Here is a 25680-nt window from a genome sequence, read left to right as displayed (position 1 = left end):
AGGAGCATGTACTCTGGGAATAAGCTGGCCCAGCCTCTCAGAAGGAGTATAGTACTCCACAGCAAGAACTCACAGTATTGCTAGAACACTAGCTATGTGGGACCACCCCCTGGGGCTTTGTAAAATTCTAATTGCGAGTGAGTCCTAGGAATGACAAACATTTTCTCAGATGATAAACCAAGTCTCAGCCAGGAATCTCAGGGAATGGGGGATTTAAAAAATCAGCTCTGATGGTTGGTGCTTGTAATCCTGGTACTTGCGAAGCCGAGGTGGAAAGTTGCTGTGAGCTCAAGGCTAAGCCCTGGCTGAGTAGTGATTTCCAGGGCAGCATGTGTTCAAAAAAAAAAAAAAGCTCCCAAACACCTTAAATAATCCAACGATCCCAAGCATCTTGTCCAAGAAGCTGGGAGACAGCTTTGGTGGCCCCTCTACCCTCCTCTGGTCATTGCTAGATCCCTATCCTTGCCATGCTGTGTTCAGAGAGACCATGAGGGGTGTGCTGCAGACCCCACACAGCTTTCCAGCAATGAAATGTCCTCAGGTATTTCAGCATGGAATTCCCTCTGCAAGGGATCGTTGTGTAGAAGGAAGCCTCACGCTCAATGTTATCTTCACTGTCTCCTGTTTTATTCCTTCAGATGTATGATAGCTTTAAGTTCCGTCCCACAAAAAATACTTATGCCACCATCCAAGAGTAGGCTTTTCAGGGACATTTGCAAACTGGATGCACTGAGCAACTGCTTCTTTCGGACTTTCTCTCAGGATCCCAGGGACCTCAGAAGGCGCCTCGGTTTGAGAAGCACGGACTTTATGTGTTCTTCTAATACTTCATCCTTTGCCCTTCAAGGTGGACCCCGGGTACTGTGTTGACCATTGTCTGCTTCATCTATATCTCTGAACTAGGTCAAATAGATACAGATCATGACTGCTGTAGAAAGGGGTTTGGAGGAACCCCATAACAATTATCTTTTAAACTTTTGGTTTGTTTGTTTGGAAACTGAAGCCTCTCACTGTTAAAGGGCTTTCTTAAGATGATAGACCATCCTTGAACTCGACTAGTCATATAGAATGCACAGGAGCACACAGAGCATTCTGCACCCACTAACTACCTTTCTCTCCTTCCATGTGACCTGAGCGGATCAGGTCAAGTTGTGCAATCTCTACAAACTGAGGCAAATACATCTCCAACTTCTTTGAGCTGCTGGGGTTCCTTTAAACACTGTATACTCAGTTAAAAATACTCTTACTAGTTGCTTGGCTTTGGGTTCGGGTCAAGTATCCTGCCTCCATGTGTGTCTGGTGTAGCCCTTCTTAGAGATGCGGAACAGAAGGAGGAGGACGTGTTGTGATTGGGTTGTAGCTCACCGGTAGCTTGCCTAGCATGAAGGACGCTCTGAGTTCAGTCCCCAGGATCATACAAAGTGGTCACAGTGGTACGTGCTTAGGATCCTGTCACTTGCAAGGTAGAGAAGAGAGGATCAGAGGTTCCAGGCTATTCATTCTCTGCTGTGGAGGGAGGTGAGGTCAGGCTTGGAAACATGAGACCATGTTAGGAAGGAAAGAAGGAAGAAAGGAAGGGAGAGTGGAAGGGAAGGTGGGAGAGATGGCTCAGTGGTTAAGATTAGTGTTTATAATTTTCACAGAGGACCAGGTTCAGTTCCCATGGAGGAGCTGGAGTCTGTAACTCTAGGTCCAGGGGACAGATGCCTCTTCTGACCCTTGTGGGCACTCTGAGCACGTGATGCATGCACATACACTCGGGTGTGCGTATATACACACACACACACACACACACACGCTATTTTTAATATGAAAGGAAGAAAGGAAAGGAGAAAAAAGGAAAAAAGAAAAGAAAGAGAGAAAGAGAGGAAGGAAGGAAAAAAGGAAGGAAGGAAGGAAAGAAGGAAGGAAGGAAGGAAGGAAGGAAGGAAGGAAGGAAGGAAGGACAAAGGAAGAAAAAAGGAAAAAGAAAACCAGGGCTCATAGGAATGGAATGTTCAATAATTATTATAGGAAACACTATTCTACAGTATTTTGAAATCTTAATTTCAAAGCTGTCTTCCTACCTGCTTTTCTTTGACTGGTTAACGACAGGACCCATGTAAGTTAGATTATAGGAAAATCATTATTTTTCTCTTACTTTAAGCCTATATGACAATGAAATAGTTCCATAGTATTTGACAGAAGAAGATAGTTGAACTTTGGATTCAACGTTTTAATACCAGCCTGCTTGGGATGAACAGATTGAGAGAGAACTGGGCCCTATTTAGATCTCTCATGATATCTTTTAAAGATGAAAAAAACAGCCTAGGAGATAAAAAAGAAAAAAACAAAAACAAAAACAATTACTTATTTTAGATTTAAGATGTTTAAGAGCCTGTGGAAAACCCAGTTGCCTTTTGCCTCTCAGTAATGTTTTCGGCAGGCACGGAAGTCTGTATCCCTTTGCAGCTTTCCTTAATGACAAAGGAGCCCTGTGCAGGACCGGGAAGGACATTAACCTCCGCTCACCCTCAGCCATAGCCTGTGATCATGATGTACCAAGTCTGCCTGCGAGCACCGACAAACGCAATTAACTCTCGGAGAGTTTGTCAGACATCTGGACCTTTGGCACCCACAACCAAAACATCTGGACATTTGTTTGAGTTCTCTCCTTGTTTTCCAAGTTTTGATACAGTGTCCCAGTCATCACTGGGACCCAGCACTTCCTATGGCGCTAAGCCAGGCTAATGGCTTCCCCTGCATCTGCCTGCTTCACCATCACCAGATCCAATTAATCCTTGGCCAACGATGAATCCTTTCACACAGAACAGTGCTTAGGATTGGCATCGAACCCAGATGCCCGAGAGCAAGCCTTGGGCTCCTCACAGAGTCTCATGTTGCTCAAACAGCCACAGAGAGTCAGGGTGATACGGAGTGTCTAGTTGGTATGATGTTACACCATTGAAAGAAAGAGTGTCCAACATCAAAGTTCACAAAACCATTCAATGATGTCACCATTGTTAGCCAGGCTGGTGGAATACCATTCTGTCCATTACTGGTTGTTGATGTAGAAGTGTTCAACTTCAGCTGATGGTTGTTTACCTCAAGTTTTCCATGTCAGAAATTAACAAAAAAGAAAAGCTAAAAAAAAAAATACTTGTATCTGCTTTGTCAGGTAAAATAATTTTAACGATGAACTGCCTGTGGTGGCGTACACATGCAATCCCGCCTCTCAGGGACTGAAGGAGGAGGATCACAGGTTCAAGGCCAGCCTGAACTACATGCTATTAAAAATTAAGTAACGAAATCAAAGAAACCAAAATTTCAAATAAAGCTTGGTACCTGGGTCAACGATGAGAAACTTTGAACTCTTTCCTTAGTCTGGGTTTCAGTTTTAGCTCTGTAACCTTGAGCAATCTGCACACGGCTTTAAGCCTCAGTGTCTTCACCTTCAGGACATCAGAAATACTCATCAGCTTCGTTTCTCTTTGTCAAAAGGCTGCATCAAATGATGGTGGGATTCAGCTTGGCAGAGCGTGGGCTCGAGACTACCACTTAACGGCTGCCGTCCAAATATTTGCCACAACCTAAGTTAGCAGGCGAAGGACCTGGAAGTTAATCCGCCAGAGGCTTACTCCTGCCAGGGAGGACCAGAGGAGGTCAGAGAAACCCCTTTGGCTTTCATCATTTCTCCTTGTTTAAGTCTCTTCATAGTTCAAGAAGGAAGCAGCTTCCAGGCCTCTATTACTACTGCCCCCTGCTGGCTGGGGAGGGAAAGACTGGAGGCCCGAGATGAAGCACAAGTTGCCTCCTCTGGGCCTCTCTTCTCATGCTTCTCTTTGCCAGGTCCTCGGGTTTCTTTAAATATTAAAGCCAAATAGGCTCCTATAAAAAGACGTGAGGGCATGAATACCATCATTGCCTCTTCAGTACTGTAAAATTTTATGGTTATGTAGGAACTCAATATTAAAATAAAAAGCCACAAGGAAATTCCTCTGGATAAATAATTAGTTGTACTCGGAGACAGATAGAAGGGGCAATGAATTTCTCTCTTCTCTCTTCTCTCTTCTCTCTCTCTCTCTCTCTCTCTCTCTCTCTCTCTCCCTCCCTCCCTCCCTCCCTCCCTCCCTCCCTCCCTCCCTCTCTTTCTCTGACTTTTCAGCATAGACAGATGGTTTACGCATCTTCAGCATCCAGGGCTTTTGGGGAAGCGTTATATAACCTCAGAGCAGTCACCAAATGAAATAAGAAATTCCTCGTTTGGCAGACAGAGCTCGAGTATAGAGTTCATAAACTTTAAGAAGGCTCCCAAGTCCAAAATCAGAGACAACCTGCTCCAAGTCAGCTCCCATTTGCACTTAATTAGGGAGTGTGTTTTGGAGGTCAGTGAAAACCAGTGGAGTATGTTTTCATAATAACTTTCCTCACAATAAAATTATTTAGGAGGCAGCTGTCCAACTTTTTCTGGAATGAGGGCAAGAAAAATGAGGACACAGAGTGAAGTTATTGGATACCTTATCTGGAACTGCCCAAAGCGTTGTCTGGGATCCAAAGAACACACAGTACCTTCTGGATTAGGGGAGAGGAGCCAAGTGCTTTTATAGTCTCAACAATTTTCTTAACTGTGCAATTTTGCTTTATTGCTAACAAGTAAGTGAAGCAGTTTTGAGGATTTCAGATACTGGAGAACAAAAGCCGGCCTGGAGCTGTAACCGTGTCATTCTTCCTGAAGGAAAGCAGGAAGGGCTTGGATTGAGGACAACCCAAGAGTCAGGTTTGGAGAAAGCAGTCAATAGTGAGACTTAGGAATGGTCGCTGTGTGCACCTGAGCTACTCAGAGAGAACACAGAGTGTGGGGCACACTGGGCATCGGTGCCTCTGAGGACAGAGTTTTACATGGTGTTGTCCTTGCTCAGAGCTCTAGAGAATAGAAGAAATCTGAAGGCACACATTCCCTAACATTTTAGGTAAACAAATCCTAACAATATTTTAAGTTCTTTGTACCTATTTAAAATTGTTTATTTTTCCATAGGTTTTGATCACATTTCACCTCCTTGATTCCTCCCAGATCTTCCCCACCTTCATACCCACCAACTTCATGTTCTCTCTCTCTCTCTCTCTCTCTCTCTCTCTCTCTCTCTCTCTCTCTCTCAAATGACAAGAACAGAAATGAAAAAATGTAAATCAAACCAAACAAAAACCCAGTAATATTTAAAAAATGCCAAAATGAAACACACACACACACACACACACACACACACACACACACACATCACCACCACCACCACCACCACCACCACCACCACCACCACCACCATGTCTGGTTTGTGTTGTGTTGGTCACTCCTCTTGGCCCCAAAGCCAGCCCTGGAGTGTGGTTGATATACCCAATGACACTCCATTGGAGAAAACGGATTTTCCTCTTTCCCAGAAGGTAGCAATGGCAAATAACATCTTGGGTAGTGGTGGAACCCTGTGTCCACTTCCCCCTCTCAGTTCTGGACTCATCTGGCTTAGACCTGTGCGTGCTGCCACAGCCCTTATGAGCTCATATGTGCCTCAGTCCTATTGTGTCAGCCACCACGTCTGGCTCTTATAGTCTTTCCTCCCCTCTTCTACACAGTTCCCTGAAGCTCGAGGGCAGGGCTCTAATGAAGACATTCCATTTAAGATCATGTGCTCCAAAGGCCCTTACTCCCTGCATAGTGCCCAGTTGCAGATCCCTGTGCTAACAGTCTTCTAGTGCAAGAAGAAGCTTTTCTGATGGAATCGAGCAATGCTCTGAGCTGTGGGCATAGCAGTAGGAGTCATTTTATTGCTGTATTCCATAGCCGACTTTTCACTAGGCCCATGGCCCAGATAGTTTCAGCCTCTTGGACATTTTAACAGTCTCAGGGGAGGCTTCTGTCTCATAGGATAGACCTTAAAGCCATTTTTACTTTTTAAAAAAAGTATTATTTTAGCAGCCTGGGCTGCACAATAATGCTAGATCAATCAACCTGGGCTATATTGGAAACCTACTTCAAAAAGGGAATGCCGAAAAATGAAAATAGAGAAAAAGACATGAATGTAGTGGTGTGAGTTAAATGCTTCGGAGGTGTGATCAGCAGGATCAGGAATTTTAAGAGCAGCCTCTGCTATATAGCAAATTGAAGGTCATCCTGGGCTACATGAAATGACTCTACCTTCATCACTGACCACCCAACAAGAATATCTTTTTAGATATTTCTAAATTCCATTTGGTTTTTGTCACTCCCATTAATTCAGATAGACTCATAGCTACCAACTATGGAAACTGAGATGTGTTTATTATCCGAGGAAACTAGAGATTTCTACATGTCAAAACAACCTCTATCCTTTTCTCGAAGACTTCTTTAACTGTCTTACATGCATGTACACACACACACATGGACACACACACACACACACACACACACGGACACACACACGGACACGGACAGAGGAGAGAGAGGGAGAGAGAGAAATAAGATCAGTTATATTATGCTGTGGTGTACGTTCTATGATAGATTGTTATGATGTGAAGTCTTGAAGCTTCTAAATTGGAGCCTATGTCAAGCTGCTTGCATGCCCTAGGTGACTGTCAGGTACCCGTGACAAGTGTGGTATGGCGGATGCCTCAGAACGGGCATGCTGTTTCTCTTTAGCCTCTTGGCTTCCTGGTGTTGACAACAGAATCGGTCACCCTTTGTTTCCAAGGCATGGCAGATCATTCAGATCTTGACCTTGACACATTATCTGTATGTAGGTCACCCTAAGCTTGATACAGCTGGCACTTGGGATACCCGTCAAAGTTATCTGGTTTTATATGCTAACTTTGTGAAGTTTGGCCATTTCAGGCTCCCAGCTGCTAAGACATCCCTGATGCTCCCTGCACCCTGGTGTCAATGTCCTTGTAGATAGTTGTTCCTGGATCTCATGGCAGTGGTCTCCAGGATATCCTCTAGTCCCATAAAATGACACGGTATTTACATATACCTCTGCACGGTCTTCTGCATCCTATGTATCATGTCTAGATCGCTTTCGATACCTAAAATCAATACTTTTGTGTTTTAAATCCTATGTACGTGTGTGCCTATGCGTGTGAATGTAGCTGTGCTTAGGAGCCAGAAGGCACCCTGGATCTGGAGTTGGCTGTAAGCTGTCCAGCATGGGCTAAAAACCGGACTCCAGTCCTCTGCAAGAGCAGTACAAACTTTTAACTACGGAGTCATCTCTTTATCATCTCTGTCTGCGTTCTTTGAGGGAAAAAAAATTCACTCTGTAGCCCAGGCTATGGGATTTCAGGGGTGAGCCAATCACATACACTTGGTTTGAAGCAGGACAGATGCCTTGCAAACTGTTGCCTTGCCGTGCTGTTTGAGGAACCATGGTAAGGGGAAACGTCCACACGGTCAGCACAGATGTGTTCTTCTGGCCGAATATTTTCAGTTCACACTGTGGCTGGGTCTGAGGATGTGAAACAGGGAAACACACCCGGGCTTACCACCACTCTGCCGCCTCAGCTGGCTTGAGCTCAGTAAATCACTTCACACGCATGTGTGTCCGAGCGCCCTGACGTCTCCATGAAGATCAGGTTAGGCAAGGACTGTGATTCCACCTTGGGTGTGCTCCTTCAAAATTGCTTTTAAAAGCCAATGAACAAGAACACTCCGCAGCATCCCTGTGGGTGAACCTAGAAACAGGCCTTTCCCCAGGCTTGCTTGAGATGGAGCCATCCCCAGCTGATATATTCACTACAGAGACCTGGAGGCGGGGTATGTCCATTCCTCTCAAAAACTTTGACATTAGTGTTGAGTGTATGAAACATTCAAGTTTGAGGGTTACTTGTTACATGGCAATTGATTACCATTTGTAATCGATTGTACCTCTGTTGATGCCTAAATATCACAGAGTAAGGATTTTTATGATTAAATGCATTGGACCACATGCCCAGCCAGGAATTATAAGCTCTGTCTACATCCATACAATGAAGAGTTGCTGGGGCTTACTAGTTTCTACAGTTAATAAACATATCCTGTACCATGTGTGGGTCATAGCAATGTCTCATTTTACATGAAATTTGACTCTGTCTCCAAACCATATAACAAAAACGGGAGGCATCTGTACTATTTGGAGTATTTTTTTATTATTTATTTCTGATGTTTTTTTCCATATCTATGTTTTAGGACATATATAAAATTTCATTTCTTATAAACCCAAGCCCAACTGTCCTTCTCTATCAGGTTGATGACATAGGGACTCTGGGAGGAGGGGAGTACACCGGAGTGTGTCTGTTCATCTGTCCAAAGGACGCGCAGGTCAAGGCACACACGGCCCAGCCTTAAATAGTTCACGGTGAAGAATAACTCAGTGAGTTATTTTCTTTTAATTTCTGAAACAGGTTTTTTTCCCCCCTCTCTTTAGAAGATCTAACAACAATGTCTCAGGGTCAGAAAGGTTCAGATGAGCAGAGCCAAGAGCCCAGGAAGACCATTGTCATACCACATTTAAACAGTGCTCTTTGTCCCCTTGGCTTCCTCTGCAGTGCACAATGCTCTCCCCTCCCTGCCCTGTAGCCCTCCTAAGGCTGTCTGGGGGCTTCTGGAGCCTTCTATATTAAGACACATGGATGATCAGTGTTGTTTGTTCTTTCCTGAAAACTTTGAACACAGCAGCTTCCCAGGAAACCTTTAGTCTCCTCGCAGACATTTGTCCAGCTAACAACCATCTTTTCTCCTGAAACTTCTTTCTCCTGAAACTCTCTCTTCACATCCTCACCTCCCACAATTTAGCCCAGAAACAAACCAGGTCACAGATGGAGAGGGAGGGTCCCACCTGCTCCGAAAGTGAATCAACTTCTTCGAACAAGCAAGTTCTGCTGGGAAATGTAGTTATCTTGGAAATGTGCTAGATGAGAGTTCATGCCTTGAATTCCTGGCGGGTCTGAATGCCAGACAAGTGTCCTTTGCACAAAGTTATGTTAGCATATTGTGTCATACCTAACAAACTTTGGAAGAGAAAAGTGAATGTGTACACCCATACAGTCAGAAGACAGGAGAGAAAAGGAAAGCTGTCTTTCTTATCCCACTGTCCCACCCCCACCCCCAATCATGCCAGCCCTGTCCCTTTCTACACTGGCTACTTCATAAATCTGTGTGGCAGGCTGTCTTTCTGGATAGTTCATTTGAGCATCCCCTAGCCCACAGAGCATTGATATTTGTTTCTTGAGTTTTCTGAAGTTGAGGAGAACCTGGCTCACCAGCAGGAGGTTTTGCTTCATTTTTCTGTCTCCTTCAAAACTGCCCTTTCTTGTTCTAGAGTCTCTTCTCAGTAGCAGAGTCTTGTAGTGGAGTTTTATTACACATTAAAGCTGTTTTAAGCCGTTTACAGACAGATGTTCCTCCCAGACTGTGCAAAATGTAAAGTCATACCTTCCAGATGCAGGAGGAGAGAGTTTGTGTAGCGACAAAGGGAACAGGTGAAGACATCATTGCTCCTACTCCCCTGTCCCTCCTCTTTCCCTCCCCACCAGATGAAGACCTGGCTTTCTCTCTAGGTGGCTCCTTAAGAGCTTTGCAGGATGAGGCTGGAGAGATGCCTCCTCATTTAAGAATACCTGCTGCTCTTGCAGAGAACATGAACTCAGCTCTTGGCACTCACATCAGGTAGCTAGTGGCCACCTCCACCTGTAATCCTAATTCTAGGGTACCTGACACCTCTGGCCTCTGAGGGAACCTGCACTTAATGTGCATATATCTGTGCACATGCACAGGTGTGCATGCATGCATATAATAAAAATAAGCCTTAAAAACATCTCTATAGGAACAGGGGCAGTCTGGCTCGTGGCTTAAAGATATTTCTATACTTCCATCAAGAGATAGCTCTGCTATCTTCTGTGTGTCTGTGAGCTAAATGGTATGCTGCTGCCTCCAGCCACATGATGATGGACATTATGCTCTGAAATGAAACATTGTTACTGGATGGCTTATAAATCATCTTTGAAATTCATAATGAAAGCAACTATTTCTAGAAAAAAAAAACCCACATGTCCAAGATGGAACTCCTGTTGAATTCCTGTATTGTGCTTACTATACACAACCAGTATAACATTAATACAATATAGCCACTGTTATTTATCAAATCCTAAATGGCATTTTCACTTCATCATTTAAAATGAGCCCTGTGACATTAGTAAACTCCCTTTGGCTCTTTGGGCATCCATTTTTACCTCTATAAAAATACAAAGAGCTGATAAATCAGTCTCCCGTGCTTCCTACAGCGCTGCCTGCTACACACCTCCACACCCAGCGTCTGTGGCCATTGTTCTGATTTGGATGTGGTGGGGTAGGCAAGCAGAATCCACAGTTGGGCCCCAGTCTTGAGTCAGCCAGCGGGTTCAATCACTTCCGCTTCCGCACGGTAACTGGAATGACTCAAAAGAAACCCGATAGACCAGATGAGCTCAGTTTTCACTTCCTGCTCCAACTGACTTCACAAGGCTTTTATGAGCAATTAAAAGACTAGGGAGAAAAGAGAAGGCGAATCAAAGGCCCTAGTCCGTCCATTCACAAGTTGAATAATTACCCGAGTCATTAGTAAACTGTCCCTCATTCCCCGTTAGCTTGTGCCCAGCTTCCGCTCCGTAGAGTGCCTTTAAACTTCCATAAGCTTGGCACTGTCAAGGAGGTGGTGGACCCTCTGTGAGGGCAGCAGCTGAAAGCAGCCCCTCTGGATGGGATTCCAGGAGGAAGAATGACTCGAACAGAGCCACGCCTCCTTACATCCTGCATTCTGGTGGGAATGCATGCGCAGTCTCGTAACTGCTATGCGTGACAGTATCCCAGGAGACGTTCTCACACCCGTGGTCATAAAACCTTTTACACTTATTTATTGGTTATAGCGAATGGGTTATGTGAACTGAACAACTTTAATACTTTGATCTGACTAAATTAAGAAAGAACAGGTTTATTACCTATTTTGCTGGCTTACTGATTAAGGATAAAACTTTAATACAGTATAAAAACTGAGGAAGGTTTCGTATTAAGATCTAGTCTTTGGGGCAAACAACTCTCAGACTCTCTCTGATTAAGAAAATTTGTATTTTTCTTTTTTAGATACATTCTTTTCTCACTCCAGGATCTTCAAAAAAAAACTACACTGCACAACATTTTTTTAAAAATCATTTTAAAGACGGGATCTCAGAATGCACTTGGCATCAGAGTCACTCAAATATGATTACTGAGCCTCTTGACTCAGTTTCCCCAGTGTTAGGACCATAGGTGTATGTCTGACTGCAGCCACCTTGAAGAATAGTTAATTGGTATTTTTCTGATGCATCTTTGTAAAAGACAGATTACTTCTCATGCCAATGAACTGGCAGGTTCTCCTACCAGAAATCACTGGAAGGATTTCTCATTCTGTGTCCCAATTAGACTTTTATTGCTGTGATATATGCCACTACCAAAACCAACTTGGGAAGGAAGGGATTTATAATTTATAGTTTCTCATGAAGAAAAGTTGGAGCAGGAACCTGGAGGCAGGAAATTACAGAGATCATGGAGGAACGATTGCTTACTGGCTTGTTTTCCATGCCATCCAGTACCACCTGCGTAGTGGTGGCACTACAAGGGACTGAGCCCTCTTACAGTGAACATCAGTCAAGAAAATGCCATAGAATGGGTGGTAGCCTAAATCTGTGTGTATGTGTGTGTGTGTGTGTGTGTGTGTGTGTGTGTGTGTGTGCCTGTGTGTGTATTATGTGGGTGCATGCATGTGTGTATGTGTGTGTGCCATTGTGTGCATGTGTATGCCTCTGTGTGTGTACTTGTGTATGCATGTGTGTGCATGCATGTGTATATGTGTATGCATGCATGTGTGTATGTGTGTACGTGCACACGTGAGTGCATACCTTTGACCCAGCTACTAGCTGCCTTCATACACTTAAAAAAGGAATACTTACTCATTAACCAAACAAGTTCTAGAAAATAATTATTCACTTAACACAATAAATGGTGACTTCCTTGCTGTTTCCACTCCATTGCTGTTGCTGTGAACAAAAACAACATGCTAAATGGAGACTTAAGAGACCCCATGGGACCAATTGATGCCACGTGACTTCCTCCCAGCCTTCCCTGAAAATAACTATATTATAATGGTCTGAGATATTAATATCAGCTTTGGAAAAGTTAGGCAATAGCTCCATAGGGAAGGAAGTGGCCCGAGCAAGAACTGTGGAATGTGCAGTATTTGACCAGACGTGAGGCCACATATTTTTTTATAAACTGCAACACATAGTTAAATAAAGTAGGGGCACCAAATGAGCTAGTGGGTTAATTAGGGTTCAAAGGCCACCAGGGTAGTCGATCTGTAATCTCAGACTCCAAGATGTGATTAATAGGAAAGAGTTTCAGAAATTGAAATTCTCAAAAAAAAAAAAAAAGTAAAAGAAAGAAACCTTTTCCAAAGCATCCTCCCCACCCCGAATTTCTCTGTAGGTCTCTACCCACCACAGAGACAGGATCTTCCCTGCTGGCCTCTGTTTGTGTTGGAATTAGACGTGGGATGGGAGTGGTGGGTGCACACCCCAAGTGTTTCTGTGGCTTGATAGGTTTTTGCAGTGCTAGTAAAGTGAGCAGATCCAGAGGGCACATGGGCCACAATGCTGGTAGCTCAGTTCAGAGCCCCTTCAAATTCAAATCGCAGGCAGAAGCCCCACCCTGACCCTGGGACCCCATGCTCTCTGTAAGGTTCCAGAAACAGTTCCTTTCTTGTGGCTCATTGCGTTCTCTCCTCCGACTATGCCAGGAGCCAGTCAAAGTCTTGGGTTCTAAATTGCTGAGGTGCTTGAACACCACTCAAGGGTGGTCCCCAAATTCATAAAGCATAAAGATTCTCCTGGGAACAGATGTCTGTGGTGTGCTTAATTATCTAGGAGACATTGCTTCAGGCAATTATCTCTGTCTAATTCCTGGACAGTGGCCGATGGTTTGGCCAGATGGTCAGAGGCTTGGAAAGAATAACATTTGAGAAGGGGTGATGGGTACACTCAGGGAAGATACTGGATGCACGCCTTAAGATGAGCTCAGTGGATGAGACTTCATTCATCGGCAAGTTCACCAAGAGGCTCCACTGTGGAGGCAGCTTTACCACGTCAGAAAGACCAAAGGGCTTTTCCCTCATAGAGATCTTGTCTAAGTCTTTTCTTGGTCTGATGGAGAGGTTCAGATGATGGCAGGGATAAAGGCTGTGCAAAAATCTAGGTAGCAGGATCTTCCTCTCAGCATGGTGACCTAACAAGGGCCAGAGTTAGGTTCCAACTATGTAGAAGGAACAACCAGGCCTGAGCAGGAGGAAGATATTGACTTTAAAGAGCTTTAAAGCAAGCCGGGCTTGGTGGTGCATTCCTTTAATCCTAGCACTTGGGAGGTAGAGGCAGGTGGTTTTCTGAGTTCGAGGCCAGCCTGATCTACAAAGTGAGTTCCAGGACAGCCAGGGCTACACAGAGAAACCCTGTCTCAAAAAACCAAAAAAACCAAAACCAAAACCAAAAACAACCCAAAAACAAAAACAAAAAAAAGAGCTTTAAAGCGGACTATATTATAGAGTAGAAATTATGCCCCCATCAGTTATATATACATCATAACATACTTGTGTTATATTCTCTGGCTACCAATTTCATCAAATTTTAAATCCTTCAACATCATGAAGTTTTAATCTTTTTGTGCTGTTGCTTTATAAGCACCATAGTCAGATCAGTATCAAATTTCAGTATTTCTTGAAACAAAATTTTGCTCAGTAGAATCAAATAAGCTTTTGAGATAGGTGAGAGACTGATGGGCCTAACTACAGGTCCCACTGACCATAGCCTGACAGGAAGATGGATCTTCAACTCAGATATATTGTCTGCTGAAGGCTCTTAGAAACTTGGAGCGTTGGTTAGGATGGAGGCTTTGCTTTGAACTTATGGAGAATGAGTGGTACCCTTCCTGCCTGATTTGGGACCCCATGAAAAGAGATTGCTGAATTATTATTCGGGGTTGATGGACCCAGATTTCTAAAACAGGACAGGAAGAGGCGTGGCACCTCCTCTTGCACTGTCAGCTAGAGCAACTGAGGTGACCAGGAGATGACTGGAAACTAACTCAGGCTAGAACAGCAAGGACTCTCAGCTGCTAAATGGTTACATGTTGCCCTACTAAGCGCTAGCTGGGGGCAGTTATGACAAAGAATGGCTGTAGAGGAAAAGTTGGAGCACCTGCGGTAGTCTCGTCAGCTTGTAGGAAGGACTCATGTGCGTGGACTGTGTTGGTCATGGTGTGTTCTGTGGTCTCTTCTGACTGTAGGAAGGATTCTTGTGTGTGTGGACTGTGTTGGTCATGGTGTGCTTTGTATTTATTATCAAATGTGGAAATTCAGATGAGGTTGAAATAGGAGGAGTAGACACTGGCCAAAGAGCTGAGGCATTTGCTCTTGGAATGAGTAACCCAGCACTATGTTGTTGCTATTACAGTGGCTTTGTTTTAAGTTACAGAAGGTGGGGTCCCTATACTGAAAAGAAGGGTGTTTAGAAGGACACCTTTGAGAGGGAATGTTGATGAGATTATAAAGCAGTCTACGTAGACTTCAGTAGCCATGACTAATCTGAACACCCTTTCTCTGGGAGAAACGCCACGATAGGTGAGATCCCAGGAGCCCACTTTCCACTAGAGGGACAAGGAAAGCAGGTACCTCCCATTCCTGTTTCCTGAACTCAGTGCATCCTCATGGCTTATACTTGCTCAGTCCTGTTCAATATGTCCTCTGTATCTAGAAACCCAACGAATGGTGAGATGCAAAGGTCTCGAGTTAGGCTAGGGGAACATACAAAGGCAGAGTCAGAAGGGCCAAGGTCCCTGTGGACAATGTCCAGAGCTCATGACACTTTCAATGGGTATGGAGTTTCAGGTCTGGGACTTCCCATAGGCTCCTGTGGTGCCCATGCACGGATCTGACACATGGCTAATAAGATGGCAGCCACTATTCTTGCTAAAGACAACCAGGGTCACATCCTGCTCTTTGTGCAATCTGGTGGCTCCCGATGGCATTGATGCTGCTTCAAAGATGTCTGGTTACTTTGAGTTTCACGTGACATTCTTCACCAAAGATTGTTTACCCCCTGGCTTTCCAAATACAGTGGTCTAGCTTCCTCTACAAGCCCTTATTTCTGAGGACATGGACTGTTTTTTCCTTGACACAGGTTGAGGAGACAATATGAGGAAATCGTCATGGTGAAGGAAGCAAAATGGTCCTTAAAATGAATCCCAGCTGTTTGGGAGGAGGGTACAACTAGATCCTCTGACAGCCTTCCATCCTTCTCCCACTGGTGGGAAGATGCTAATGTGCTTTCCAGTTTTCTTATGCAATGTCTCAGTTACAGCTTAAATGGGAATTTCCTCCCATACATGTGTTTTGACCACATGGTCATCAATAGTGGGAGTTTGTAGAAAGTCTGAGAGGTGGGGACAGACTAGAGGGAGTCAGCAACCAGAAACTCTGCTTTGAAGACTTCTCTTTTTGCATCCTGCCTGTGACAAAATCAACAGCCTTCTTCTAGTCCTGGTTCTTGCCACCATGGAGCCCATTTGAACACATGGACCACACAACAATGAATTGAATCTTATGTAATCAGGAGTGAAACATCTCTTTCCCCTTTAGTTGTGTGTGTCAGGAATTCTGTTCTAACCGTAAGAGCCACTAACACACTTACTTCCCGGACCTGGTAATAAATAGATGTTCAGGATGTTCCAGCCTTCTTCTCTTCCAGCTCTTTAATGTGTTATCTTCCTAGTGTTCTTTAATTGGACGTACATAAACTTTCCAGCAAAAACACAGGAACTCTGGAAGCCGTATAGCCATAAAGGTAGTTTTAGATAGCAAGCCACTCAGTACAATTTAGCTTACAGCTCTTAACCAGGAAAGGTCCATTAATGGAACACCTTTCTTTTCCTGTTTTCATAAGTTTGTTGTTGTTATTATCATGCACATTTATACGTGATTCAAGTTGCTTTTTTTATTTCTGCCTTTCTGTGGATTCTGGAGGAGAACTGAGACAGCCACATTTATGACACCAGGGTTCTCACCCACTGAGTCATCTCCTCAGCTCCAGAAAAATAGGTTTAGTAGAAAACAAATATAAATTACTCATTTAAATTTTTTAACTCAGGGAGAATTTGCTGGCCACTGGTTTTAAGCCAGGTACTACCTTAGTCATTGGAGATTTATATATGAACAGTATGAGGAGACTTGTACTTACTTGAGGGCATATGGGTCATTAGAATAATTTAAAAATAAGAATGGCTTTGTAAGGGTGGTGAGCACTTCTGAGGGAAGGTAAGCTGGGGAAGAGCTTCTTGGAGGTAGGAGCATGGTAATGTAAGCAAAGGCCCATGGTTCTGTGGAACAAACAGGGAAAGAGCACTGGAAGTGGCAAGGAGAGGGGTCAGAACCTACCTAGTTAGCCCTGCAAGGATTCAGGCTTTTGAGAAGGGAGGTACTTTAGATTTTAAGATGGGTAATAAATAGTCTTGCCTGGTATATATGTTCTTACAATGTATATAACCATTTAAAATTAAAGTGACAATGAGAAAATGTTATTTTTTAAATTATTTTTTGAGAACTTCATATATGTGCACTGTATTTACATAATTTCCCCCTTTCTCCTCTCTCCAGCTTTTCCTATATCTCTCCCTCTCAAATCCTTGGCCCTACATATGCACAGACACCCAGACACATACACACATTCATACATATGCATACATATACATTTACATATATGTTTTTTTTATTCACACATACATGCATATGTTTTCAGAGCACATCGTGGCATTGTCTAACCAGCAAGGGGTTTATCTCCAGCATTGACTGATTTCCCCCTTAGTCATCAGCTGGCTGTAGCTCTTTATCTAAGTGTGGGACCTTGTAAGATTTTTCTCATGCATGTTGGCATGTAAACTGCTGTTGTTACTGTTCAGGTCTTGTTCTCAATAAGCCACATTGTTGATGTCTCATGGTACAGCTTTTTTATCACATTGTCTTTCATAATAATTGTTAATTTGTCCTTTCTGGTGTTTTACGTTGTGTATTCTAGTTTATCTTCTGTCTGGGGAAAAGCATTTGGTACTGGTGGTGATGAATCTCTGATTTTGCTTACCCAGCATAGTCCTTGCCTTTGTATGTGGGTGCTGAGAACATTCAGAGTCCGCTCAATACTTTTCAGGTATACAGCACAGTGTTAAGACTAGCCACCACACTCGCGAAGTATTCTGAGTTCTTTTCATTATATAACTGAACATTTTAATGCTTTGATCAACATCTCTTATTGCTCCTATCTCAAGCCTCTAGTAATCAATGATTAGTTTCTTTGTATGAGTTGGATCTTTTGAAATTTCATGAACAGCAGATAATGCGGTCAGGCAGCCATCTTCTTGTCTGGCTTTCTTCCTTTATCAAATGTGTGTAGATCATCTATGTTTGTAGACTGTGGCTCATCTTCTTCTTTTTTTTTAATTAAATTTTTTATTAGGTATTTTTCTCATTTACATTTCCATTGCTATCCCAAAAGTCCCCCATACCCCCCCTCCCCTACCCACCCACTCCAACTTTTGGCCCTGACGTTCCCCTGTACTGGGGCATATAAAGTTTGCAAGTCCAATGGGCCTCTCTTTCCAGTGATGGCTGACTAGGCCATCTTTTGATACGTATGCAGCTAGAGACAAGAGCTCTGGGGTACTGGTTAGTTCATAATGTTGTTCCACCTATAGGGTTGCAGTTCCCTTTAGCTCCTTGGGTATTTTCTCTAGCTCCTCCATTGGGGGCCCTGTGATCCATCCATCCAATAGCTGACTGTAAGCATCCACTTCTGTATTTGCTAGGCCCCGGCATAGTCTCACAAGAGACAGCTATATCAGGGTCCTTTCAGCAAAATCTTGTATGCAATGGTGTCAGCGTTTGGAGGCTGATTATGGGATGGATCCCTGGATATGGCAGTCTCTAGATGGTCCATCCTTTTGTCTCAGCTCCAAACTTTGTCTCTGTAACTCCTTCCATGGGTGTTTTATTCCCAATTCTAAGAAGGGGCAAAGTGTCCACACTTTCGTCTTCGTTCTTCTTGAGTTTCATGTGTTTTGCAAATTGTAACTTATATCTTGGGTATTCTAAGTTTCTGGGCTAATATCCACTTATCAGTGAGAACATATCATTTGAGTTCTTTTGTGATTGGGTTACCTCACTCAGGGTAATGCCCTCCAGGTCCAACCATTTGCCTAGGAATTTCATAAATTCATTCTTTTTAATAGTTGAGTAGTACTCCATTGTGTGAATGTACCACATTTTTTTGTATCCATTCCTCTGTTAAGGGGCATCTGGGTTCTTTCCAGCTTCTGGCTATTATAAATAAAGCTGCTATGAACATAGTGGAGCATGTTTCTTTCTTACTAGTTGGAACGTCTACTGGATATATGCCCAGGAGAGGTATTGCAGGATCCTCCGGTAGTACCATGTCCAATTTTCTGAGGAACCACCAGACTGATTTCCAGAGTGGTTGTACACGCTTGCAATCTCACCAACAATGAAGGAGTGTTCCTCTTTCTCCACATCCTCGCCAGCATCTGCTGTCACCTGAATTTTTGATCTTAGCCATTCTGACTGGTGTGAGGTGGAATCTTAGGGTTGTTTTGATTTGCATTTCCCTGATGATTAAGGATGTTGAACATTTTTTCAGGTGCTTCTCTGCCATTCAGTATTCCTCAGGTGAGAATTCTTTGTTCAGTTCTGAGCCCCATTTTTTAATGGAGTTATTTGATTTTCTGGGGTCCACCTTCTTGAGTTCTTTATATATATTGGATATTAGTCCCCTATCTGATTTAGGATAGGTAAAGATCCTTTCCCAATCTGTTGGTGGCCTTTTTGTCTTATTGACGTGTCTTTTGCCTTACAGAAGCTTTGCAGTTTTATGAGGTCCCATTTGTCAATTCTCGATCTTACAACACAAGCCATTGCTGTTCTATTCAGGAATTTTTCCCCTGTGCCAATATCTTCGAGGCTTTTCCCCACTTTCTCCTCTATAAGTTTCAGTGTCTCTGGTTTTATGTGAAGTTCCTTGATCCACTTAGATTTGACCTTAGTACAAGGAGATAGGAGTGGATCAATTTACATTCTTCTACATGATAACCACCAATTGTGCCAGCACCATTTGTTGAAAATGCTGTCTTTTTTCCACTGGATGGTTTTAGCTCCCTTGTCGAAGATCAAGTGACCATAGGTGTGTGGGTTCATTTCTGGGTCTTCAATTCTATTCCATTGGTCCACTTGTCTGTCACTATACCAGTACCATGCCATTTTTATCACAATTGCTCTGTAGTACAGTTTTAGGTCAGGCATGATGATTCCACCAGAGGTTCTTTTATCCTTGAGAAGAGTTTTTGCTATCCTAGGTTTTTTGTTATTCCAGATGAATTTGCAGATTGCCCTTTCTAATTCTTGCAGATTGCTCTTTCTTTCTTTCTTTCTTCCTTTCTTTCTTTCTTTCTTTCTTTCTTTCTTTCTTTCTTTCTTTCTTTCTTTCTTTTTTTTTTTTTTTTTGGTTTTTCGAGACAGGGTTTCTCTGTATAGCCCTGGCTGTCCTGGAACTCACTTTGTAGACCAGGCTGGCCTCGAACTCAGAAATCCACCTGCCTCTGCCTCCCAAGTGCTGGGATTAAAGGCGTGCACCACCACGCCCGGCTTCAGATTGCTCTTTCTAATTCTTGCAGATTGCTCTTTCTAATTCTCATCTTCGTTTTACAGCTGAATAACACCCCATTCTGTAGGTACATCATATCTTCTTTATCTGTTCATTTCTTTATGGAAGCTTGCATCGAGTGCATGTCTTGGCTAGTGTAACTAATTTCACAGTAAACATGGGTAGATTTGAACATGCTTATTTCATTTCATTTGATATATACTCAGAAGTAGGCCACTGGACTCATAAGGTAGTTCAGATTTTTCCCTAGGAAGCTTTCATACTGCTTTCCATGGCTGCCATTGAAGAAATCCTCTTAGGTAGGTTTCTTGCCTCCTACTGGCTATCACAATTGAGCCATGGTCCACACCTCTCCCAATGCAGTGCTGTGCCTGGATGCTTGCTCTTTTCTTCCTAAAATAAATTTATTGATCAGGCATTACAACTGTTTGTTACTGACCTCCATCAGGATTATTCTTGCCTATCACAAATCACCCTCAAAGTTCAGATGTTGTTGACGCTGTGGACTTGAACTTCTCTTCTCTTTCCAGAAGTACTGAACCCCAACCCTCACACACACATCTCTGTTCCCACTTCCCAGTGTGGTCTGGCTGACCTTCTTCACCTTCCCTCTCTCCACTGTTCTACATAGCAAGTGAGTCAACTAAAAGCAATGAGAATTCCCACTGAGTTCACTGGTGAGCCATGGCACTTCCGGGTCTGTGTCATTACAGCTGAGAAGACTAGGTAAGCAAACATTCTCTAACACAAGCAAAGTTAGAATGGGTCCTATAGTTTTGGTAAAGAATCAGTACCCTGGAATTGCTAATATGTTATAGCCTTGTACATACAGCTTTCCAGAATGGCCTATGATCTATACAAAGGATAGTAGCTTGACTCTCAGAAGGCTGTATAAAATCGTGTGTTGCCACAACGAACTTCTCAAATGGGCCAGTCACTTAGCATTTTCCAATGGGACTGAGAAGAGAATCCAGCAGTTACAGTTTGAACACAGTAGTGTCAATGGTGGAGGTGATGGGCAGGTTAGGGTGAACTTGTAGAAGGTATAGAAGAAACACTTCTTTTTTTTCTTTTTCTTTCTCTCTCTCTCTCTCTCTCTCTCTCTCTCTCTCTCTCTCTCTCTCTTTGGCAGAAAATGGAGTGTTTTGATCAACAAGATCACTTTCGGAAGACAGAATGGCCCCCAAGTCTGTCTACAAGACTAACAAGAACAGAGATATAGCAACCAAATCCAAAGCCCTGGTACATGTTCCAGTACTGAAAAACAGAGGTGTGTAGGAATAAATTTGAGAGTTTTTTAGAAAAGGAAACAAAGGAGTGGCTTTAGACACGTATAACAGACAGACACAGAGCAGGTAGGCTTGCCAAGAGTGTCATTATGTCAGCTCTGGTCCCACTAGGGGATCAGAGAACTTGATAGATAGAGTTGCTCTCATTTGCTGGGACAGTCTGGCTCTGGTGACTTTACAAGTCCTGCTTTCAGGGGCAGGCTTATCATCAAGGGTGATCACCTTCATTAGGCTGGGGGAGGGGGACTGTTCCGTAGCATTCTTCTGCTGCTCGGAGGTGGTCTTGGTCATTTGTCTTAGATATGTTTATCAATCATTTCTGTCATCCCTGGAATGGCAGAAATAAGCCAGGTGGACAGTGAAGGCTCAAATGACAAAGGTAGATCCAGAGGCTGGGTTTGAGGGTTTCAGCAGATGTGTCCATCTGAGGGAGCGCAGAAAGGGACCACCTATATGACTGCTCCATGGTTAAGGTGAAGGCTTTTACTGTAGATATTTGCAGACATGAGAGACAGAGGACACTGAGAGGCATCTGGAAGAGGAGAGAGAGAGAGAGAGAGAGAGAGAGAGAGAGAGAGAGAGAGAGAGAGAGAAGAATAAAGAGATCATAGTGAAAATAGCAGGGTCAGAGAACAGAAAATAGCACGAGAGAGTAAGAGAATAAGAGATAGATGGTAGATAGACAGATCATAGATAGACAGGTAGGTAAATAGATGATAGATAGACTGATAGATGATAGATATATAGATAAATGGATGATAGATAGATAGATGATAGTAGATAGATAGATTTACAGATAGATGGTATATATATGATAGATGATAGATAGGTGACTGATAGATACCTGATAGATAGATACATAGATACTTAAATACATAGATACATAGATGCATATAGATGCATAGTGTTTGGTTTCAGACTCAGGACAAGGGACTGAGGTGTATATTTTACATATCAAAGCAGACCTGGCTTCCAGGTTCTCCCAGTATCCCTCAGTCCCTACCTTGCATACCTAACCTTAAACTTTCTAGCCTAGAGGCTGGGCTGCCCTTCCACCCAGAGGCTCCTCCCTATATAATTCAGACATTGTGTGCTCTCTCTTTCCCTCCCTCCTCTTTCCTCTTCTTCTCTCTCTGCATGTATGCCTCTGTTCTCTCTTTCTCTCTCCCTCCCCTATCCCTCCTTCCCCATGTCAACTTTCCTGGCCTTAGTCCTTGGGGCCAGGGAACTTGTGGACCTGAGAGCAGCTTCCCAACAAATCTGCCTGTAATATAATCTACTCTGTTTTAAATTGGCTCATTTCACCAGTGATGGAGAAATAACCTATCAGATAGGTAGATACATAGGTAGGTAGATAGATAGATAGATAGATAGATAGATAGATAGATAGATAGACAAATAGTCAAAGAGAAACTTCAGACCTTGTCCTATGACTTGGGTAGACAGGAACTAAACAAGAATTACTGAGTACTTGAGGTTAACAGGGTAGTCCTATTGGGAGGGCCTGGCAGGTTTTTCTAGTAATTCCCTAATTTAAGAAGAGGGAGTTATCTTCTTAGGGGAATTTACACTATCTGATGGCATCTGCTTCTCTCTGCAAAAGGTCCAAATTTGAATCCTTACTTATGCCAGCAGAAAGCAGAACAATCCAAAACCAATAACCCCATGGCTTAGGAGGCCTCTGCCCAGTGTCCCTCTCTACCAGCCCCCGCTGTGTACCTGGTTGTGGGGAGGTTTTCCTCCATGGAGACTTGGGTCCCTCACTGGGTGGATGGCACCGTTTCCCCTGAAGTCAGAGCTCAGCCAGACAACACTGCTGGAAAGAGAGCTGTGGTCCCTTCCCCCCACCCCATCCTCTCCTTAACATAGTGCTGCTCTCGCTGTAGTCAGTGCTTCTCACAAACCAGGAGGCGGCTCCCCCGCAGGTGGTGCCTTTGGAGATTTCTTCAGATGTGTAGAACAGACAGACAAACTGACATTTTAAAGGAAGGTCACTGCTGAGAACCTGGAGGGTAGGAGCATCTGGATTCTCAATCAAGAGCCCGCAGAGGCGGGGTGCATGCAGCTTCAGCATCTCCTGGTGGAGGAGCGGCTGTGGGAGGACTCGTGGAAGCTGCTGTGACTCTGACCACGGCTTGAAGAGAGTAAAATTTCCTTGTGGTCCTCTGTGCATTGAGAAAGAGGGAGGGAGGGGGAGAGGGGAAAGGGAGGGAGGGGGAGAGGGAGAGAGAGAGAGAGAGAGAGAGAGAGAGAGAGAGAGAGAGAGAGAGAGAATGCGTGAATGTGCATGTGTGTGTGGGGTGGTGGTGGTGGTGTGTGACGTGTATGCATGAATGTGTGTATGTGATGTCTATGTATCCATGAGTGTGCACTGTGTGTATGCATGAGTGTGCATATGTATGTGTGTGCATGTGCGTGTGCGTGTGTGTGTGTGTGTGTGTGTGTGTGTGTGTGTGTGTGTGTGTGTAGAATGTGCTCACAGCAAGCCCAAGCAGCTTTCTAAGTTGGTCCTGCCCTGGTGCTGACCCTTGGAATGCAGGCTCACTGCCTCCTGAGAAGTGCTGGCAGGATTCTTAGGAAACTGGATTAAAGAATGCTGTGAACCAAAGTTTCATCCCCAAGTGCTCTTTAACCTCAGCAGTCCTTCTAGAGTGCAAACAAGGCTGCACCCAGACACCTGCAGAGTGGAGATCTTCTTGTACGTCTGATTGAAGAGAAAGTCCAGACTTCTTCACATTGCCTCTTCAATAGTTGGTCACCGGAACATCTCTTTGGCTTCCAGTTTGCAAAGTGCCTCCATGCCCAAGGACAGAACAAGAACAAATTGGGGGTTCTTTGGGAGCCTCTGAGTACTCAGGCCCTCAGGAAGTATTGAAAGCTTGAAGTACCCAGTCACCCCAAAGCTCTGCTTTGTCTAGACACTTAAAAGTTGAGTTCTTCCTGTTGGGCATAATTAGATAAGATGACTGTCGCCATGACACTGACCAATGTGATGTGTCGTCCCACCACCCCCCCTTGCAGCTCTCAGCCCCAGAGAGGTCTTGAAAGCTCTGTGCTGAATGATGGGCTACAGCTGGTCTCCACATTTGGGGAGCTGTCCCCCTATTCACCACAGCTTCCAGGCCCAGCAGGTATTTCCACTTTGGGGCGTGGGGGGCAGTTAGGATGTTCATAACTTATGGTTCCCCTTCCCCTCCTTCAAGGAAGCAGTCAAAACTAACAGAACTAAGTTAATAGTAGAAGTAGAAAATGTGGAGAAAGATTCATAGGGGAGAGAGTCATGTGAGGAGTTTAATGAGTCTTAATTGTAAAGAGTTTGCTGTGTCCCTGGCAACACTTTAGTCCTTACTGTGACACTTTAGTCCTTTGCTGTGACACTTTAGTCCTTACGGCTTGACCTTGAGCTCTTGAACCCCTGCCTCCACCCTACATGGTACGTCAGAATACCTGACTACTTTATGGGGTGTTGGACATGAAACCTAGAACGTCATTCATTGCGAGCAAGCACTCTACCAAGTGAGCCATTGCCAACTGAAGAATTTTTTTCCTGCTCAAAGTAGCAGAGGTGATCTCCGGGGACAAGATGGCTCGTGGTGCCTAAGGCTGGAGACTCTGGAGCTGTGCTCCTGAGGAGGAAAGCTGTCCTCTCGGGCTTGGTAGCTGTACAGCATGCTATTGAGCTCCACCTCCCAGCTTACTCTTCTGGGAAGTGTTGTGGCAAAGATATTAGTTTGCACGTGGGAAATGGTGAGAAGAGTTTCTAGGACACAGTATGCCCTTGCTACTCCCGACTTCAGCCACCGGTCCCCTCCCGGACAAACGTGCTCTTGTATGAGGGAAGCCGAGCACGTGGAATTGCTCATTTTGCAAATGAGGAACCACAGGGGCAGTGTTTCTTTGGCTTTTATGGTTTTTGCTTATTTTTATTTCTTTGTTTTTGTGCTGAAGATTAAACTCAGAGCCTCAGGCACGCTACACAAGTATGTTGTCACTGAGCCATCGTCTAAGCCTCTGTGTTTATTTTTAATTGTAGGACAGGGGCTCACTGAATTTCCCCGGCTGGTATTGGACTCCCTGTGTGTAGTCCAGGGAAGCCCTGAACCTCTCTGAGCTGTCTGCCTCAATGTTTTGAGTATACTGCTGGGACTATGTACAGGTTTCTACGACCAGATCTGGTGGTCCCAGTTCTTAACTGTATTTCCTCCTGTATCTCTCCTCTTTACTTTTAGACATTACCTCCATAAAGCAAATATTTTTGGTTATCTACTGTATTAGTTCTGGAAGAGCTTCACCTTCTTTAACAGTCATTTCCATCCAGGCTAAGCAAGAGAAGTCACCAGGTGATTGATAGCATTCAATTCAGTCAAACAGTGAATTAGTACCAGACCTTGGCTTAGAAGCACTTGACTCAAATTTTCATAGTCTTTGACCTTAGAATTAAAGTTTAGGATGGACAATGGCTTTATTAAAGTATCTTCCTCCTCCCTTTGTCCCTCCCTCCTTCCCTCTCTCCCTTCTTCTTCTCTCCCTCCTTTTCTCTCTTCCCCTACTCTGGCTGTTTTGAGATAGAGCTTGCTGTGTGGCCCAGCTCAAATTGAATTTGCAATCCTCCTGCCTCCGCCTCCCTGTTGCT

General features: G+C 44.0%; 1 long non-coding RNA gene across 1 annotated transcript; it reads left to right on the top strand.

Annotated features, from left to right (window-relative positions):
* Positions 1 to 19739: 19739 nt before the first annotated feature.
* Gm34229 lies at positions 19740 to 23186 on the top strand. Its single transcript, XR_373780.2, has 3 exons — positions 19740 to 20484; positions 20891 to 21028; positions 22973 to 23186. It is a non-coding gene; the product is annotated as a predicted gene, 34229 (long non-coding RNA).
* The last annotated feature ends 2494 nt before the right edge of the window (positions 23187 to 25680 follow it).

Source organism: Mus musculus, chromosome 1 (genome assembly GCF_000001635.26).
Source record: "Mus musculus strain C57BL/6J chromosome 1, GRCm38.p6 C57BL/6J".
Taxonomy (NCBI): Eukaryota; Metazoa; Chordata; class Mammalia; order Rodentia; family Muridae; genus Mus; species Mus musculus.
Note: the sequence above shows the minus strand (reverse complement) of the source record. Positions and strands in the feature narration are given on the sequence as shown.